The sequence below is a fragment of the Daucus carota genome, chromosome 7 (assembly GCF_001625215.2).
Source record: "Daucus carota subsp. sativus chromosome 7, DH1 v3.0, whole genome shotgun sequence".
NCBI lineage: Eukaryota > Viridiplantae > Streptophyta > Magnoliopsida > Apiales > Apiaceae > Daucus > Daucus carota.
This window is the reverse complement of record NC_030387.2, coordinates 28,082,064-28,087,207: the sequence shown is the minus strand read 5'-3', so window position 1 is coordinate 28,087,207 and position 5,144 is coordinate 28,082,064. Positions and strand designations below refer to the sequence as shown.

The following is a 5,144-nucleotide window of genomic DNA, read 5'->3' as shown; positions in this document are numbered from 1 at the left end:
TCAATTTTTCAGATGTCAGTGATATATATAGGATTAAAATGACATCTACATTATTTTAACTTCTCAGTTTTCATCAACCTAATTAGTGCATTTTTGTTTAGTCATTTAAACAGGCACAAGCCAGCATAACCTCTCAATTTATGTACCAAGAAAATCAATGTGATAATATGTTAAATATATTTCCTAGCAACTTGCCTTAGTTTAATTTATGTTACCAAGAAAATCAATGCGAAAATCATACTATTAATATCTGTGTTTATAAATAGGAGAACACCCACCCCCTATATGTCATCACCCACCCAGGGCTCACCCCCACCCCCACTCAATTCATCCCCGGCTAACTAGAGCCTCGCTAAAACTCCGCAAAGGTCCTGGACAGGCTCCAAACAGCCTTAAGAGTCAAAACTTGACCCAATTATGGTCCCAATATCCCCCACCCCGAGCCTACCAAACCCCAGTTAGAACTTAGACCTCGTCTAGGCCCATCTGGGGGTCTATCCCCGATTCCAAAACCTTTACCATTATACTTAAGTTTTGGTTTATATTTAGTTTGTATTTTAATAATTCGTATTGGAGTAGGACCTATATATATATATAACTTATAAATTGTATGAGATTGTTATTTTCACAACAAGAATTGTTTAACAAGTTGGATTTCATAGTTATCTAAGAAGTTCGATTTCGTATATCTTTTTATGTTTTGATCATAGTAGATACTATGAATTATTTTACACCAAATATTAGTTGGTAATCTCACACAATGAAGTTTCACACCTTCTCCCAAAATTGAGTGTTTCATGTTCTTATACTGCTAGTAAAAAATAACAAGTGAGAGGATAATTAAGAGAAAACTAATTTCATAGTGTATAGGTATTGTTGGCATTTCTTGAGTGCACATGTTTGCATAATTTATGTCGACTTGAAATTTTTTATTTGTGTTGTTATTGTGAAATATGAGACTTTGTGCCACATGCATACGACATCACTTATGACGTTATACTTAAAGTTCTATTTCATGGCACCATGAGTAGGTTTTGATTATAGGCCATTTTTGAATTTTTGATCTAGGAGTCAATTTTGGAATTTTAGCTTCAAATGGCTTTTCAAAATTTTGGTGAGTTTAAAGTCATCAGTTTATGCTGTTATGGTATCTTCCGCAATCTCCCTCTTCCTCCTTATCTTTTCGATGCCGTTTATCCAATCTACAACACCGTCGGATCTGTCTCCGTGCCGCTTGATGATATCGAGGTATTTTACCCGTGGCAACTCAACATCTCAAGTAGACTCCATCACCCAATTCAGCGAGTCAGCTAGACAGTCTGATTTATTAGGCATCCCGGTATATTTAACAAACTATGGAAGGAATGTGTGAGTAAAAACCACATCCCTGGTACGGTTCTTGTGATTATACTCATTTCGCTAGGTTTGATTTAAAGAAATGTTTATAAACCTGCAAATCTCGGCCTTGTGATTGTGTATCAACTTGAATTTCACATCATGTTTCTGACCTCTTGTGGTATTTTTCACTTATTTGTCTGGCTTAGGTGGATTTCTTACGACTAAAATATTTAGTTACTAAAAATGCAGTCGCATGCGGGAGAGATAGGGTAGCATAAATGGTCGGAGAATATGACGGTGACGGTTGAGTGGTTATAGTTTCAATTTTTGGTTAGTGGTTTAAATCAAAGGATTTCCTTTGGTTTGGACATTTGTCCTTAATATGTTTAGATTATGTTTTTTTTTTTTTGATAAAATATCGTTTGCCTTATTTTTTTATACAAAATGTTTTGTTGGTAGGTGATAATGTAAAATAATTAGTTGTAATTTGCTGTTTCTTGTCATTGATATATGACACTCTGTGTGTTATTTCAGGTTGTCTAGAAGAAAGGCGCTTGCATGTCCGATGGTTAGATTATAAGTTTTCTTGGATGAAAGGAACTCCTCGGTCAAGATGTTGCCGCCGAAGCTCTTCGATCGTTGAGATTTATTCTCATAATCATTTGTGTGCATTTCTTGAAAGTAATTTTTTCTTAAATTCGAAATATGTGGCCACAAAATAAATAATAAATTTGAATAGCAAATCAATATTGATTTTAATAAAAAGGCCCAATAATTTAAGTAATATAGATAACACATTTTTCTTTAAATCTTATAGAGTTTCTTATATCAAAAAATATTAAACTTCTATGAAATTTAAAAATGTATAATGATATGTTTTTACAAATATTTTAATTAATTGTTTTTATATAAATTCTTAGTTATCATTAAATTTTAGAAATTGCATAAAAATCACAACTTAATATATTTAATATTTAGAATCCTAAAATTTCGATATGATTTATATTTATTGAATCTCTTAATAACCAATTTATTGGATCCAACTACGGGGTGTATCCGATTGGAATTTTAATGGATTGTTTTTAATCCATGGATTTTAGTAGATTTTATGTGATTTTGATTTTGTGCCGAATTTTGATAAAATGTCACAAAGTTGATATAGATTTTTTAAGATTTAAGCACAATACTTTAAAATCTCATAGATTTTAGTGGGGGGTCATGTTCTAGAGAGAACCATTAGAGAGAGAAGCCATAGAACCCTTACCTTATTTCTAGTATTAGTTAGGTTCTGAAGCAGAACTTCACATGCAAAAAATGTCAATATCTATGTATTATGTTTTAAAATTATTTTTGAAACACACAACGATAAAAAACATGAAAAAAAACATGTATTTAGATTTAGATCCAAAAAATCTATTTAAAATTGAGGGTTCTGCAGCAGAACCTTAGTGGTTCCATGGTTCTATTTAGCAAGGCCACAAAATCCATCATTTTATAAAATCCCAAAAAATCCATCTGCATTTGAATATTATCAGATTTTAATGAATTTAAACAATCTCAATTGAATATCATCAAAATTTTACGCATAACTTAAAATCCCAATTTAATACCGTCAGATATTGTTGCATAATTTAAAAGAGAATAGTTAATTTAAAATCTCAATTGAATATCCCAAGATTTTAATGGATTTTAAACTATCAATACCCTCATATTGCATTGAATGGAAAAAAAAATCTTTTAAAATCTAAATCGAATACAAGATAATGAAAATCAATATATTAAAATCCCTCGTCCAGCTATATATACATACATGCTAGCACTAGGGTTATACAAATTGCCTCTACTGCGGCGCCCCCATCATGTGCCTCAAGAAAGCGAGTTAGGAGGTGAGTGAGGAGGATTGATAAAGAACCTGAGGAGAGGGAAAAGGTAATATGTATATACATCTCTATAAAATTCTCCAAAATTTTGTGATTGCTTTTGAAATAAACTTTTTGTGTTAAAAAGCCTTGATGTAGTGTTAGAATTATGTTGAATTTCATAAATCTTTTTATTGATCCAGATTATACTTAGATATCATGTATTCTTTTTACCTAAATTAGTTGATAATTTTTATTTACTGATATACTCTATTTGTGTTTGCCAGGTTGGCCACAAAGAGGGAGGGAATTAAGAGGAGGGTTTTGAAAGAAAGAGGAGCTGAACAATTTACTATTGATAAAGTAAAATCGTGAAAATATTTCTTGAAACATCAATTCACAAATTTATTGTGGCACACAATGAATTTTCTTTTAAATCCCCTACTACAGGTATATCTAATATATTCAATTAATTTATGATAGATTTTTTTAGATAACTGACCTGCCATATTTTCCTAACATCTATTGATGAAATACTTGAAGCAAATAATGAAGAAAATGCTCCAAAAAGATTGAGATTGATATATGCTTAACATATATCTTAAGGTAATTTTTTTACTTTTGCTCAAAGAAATCATTTCATGGTAATTAATTATTGAATTTATGTTGAGGGTTAATTTCGCTTATACATATTGTTCGTTAAATAACTTCATATAAATAAAACTTCTTGATATTTTTGATTATATGTTTTTTGTACTTGCTTATATGTGATGGGGTTAAGGAGTAGAATTTTGAAAAGAAAGTGGAAAAATAAGCATGAGTATAGCTAGATACTTTCATTTTAATGGCGTGGTTCATAAACAAATGATGCTAGGAAAAAGGAACTGCAGATGCTTTTACCATTTTTTTTCGTCTGTTTTCTAAACTCTTAATATCTTTTTGTTGAGTACTTATGTCGTCACTTTGCAGGCCAAGGTCTAATTTAGTCGCGGAACAACAAATAAACACTGTAGAGCGCGCTAAAAAAAGGTGTTGTATTCAGTGTATCAATTTTCTTTGACCATTACTACATTGAAAATTTTTATCTATATCACCTATCTCAAATTGTTTGTTATTTGAGTTCTGTTTCTATTGTAGCTTTATCAATTTATTTTTCGCACGACATTGATTTTCACTCATTACCTTTTTTTCCCACCAGACTTCAAGATGGGAACATAGAATCGATGAGAATCTGAACACGGCCTTCCATTAGAGATTCTCTCGGTCCTCTTCAATAAAATAAGGTGGAGGGATCGAATCTTTGGGAAACTTTTAAGGGCTTGGAAGGCATACTTAACTTGGCCTGGAAAAGGAAGAATCTGACTTGGGGTCCGGGAATAGACAGAGTTCCTGAAGAAATGAGAGGAATTAACAATGGAAAATGCTTTGAGATAAGCATACATCCGCACAAGAATTTGAGGTCACAATTGAGCATTGACAAAATTAAAAGCAAGAGATCATCAGTGAGTTGAGGAATGTTGGAAATTAATAGTCAGTAGTGTTCGATTTGATCATTATACGTTAGCAGATTAGTAATGCAGTAGTGGAGTCAAGTTAGGAGTCTTTTATTTCCTGTTTTGTAGCCACGTTTATGTGTGTTTTTCTTATATATCTTTGTATTTTCTATTGTATAGAAATAAGAGAAGTAATACAACGTTTGCATTACTCAATTTTCTCGTCTGGTATATATGATCTTTATATAAAGTATTGTGTTTCAAACTTAACCTAGTGTTCTAAATCCTAAGAGGAAACAAATCTTTATTCTCATAATCTTTAAATTCATTTCCAATTGATTATCCATGTGTATGAACGGAAACAAATATGGGGCTGATTTTATTCAGGCGGCGCTACAAGTATTTTTAAGAAGTAATTTAGGGTTATTTTGGACCTTCAATTTTATTCTTATGA

General features: G+C 31.5%; 1 long non-coding RNA gene across 1 annotated transcript; it reads left to right on the top strand.

Moving 5' to 3' along the window:
* The first annotated feature begins 3,178 nt into the window (after positions 1-3,178).
* Positions 3,179-4,906, top strand: LOC108195731 (uncharacterized). The gene is made up of 5 exons (XR_001801583.2): positions 3,179-3,267; positions 3,485-3,647; positions 3,741-3,803; positions 4,167-4,226; positions 4,396-4,906. It is a non-coding gene; the product is annotated as an uncharacterized LOC108195731 (long non-coding RNA).
* Positions 4,907-5,144: the final 238 nt, after the last annotated feature.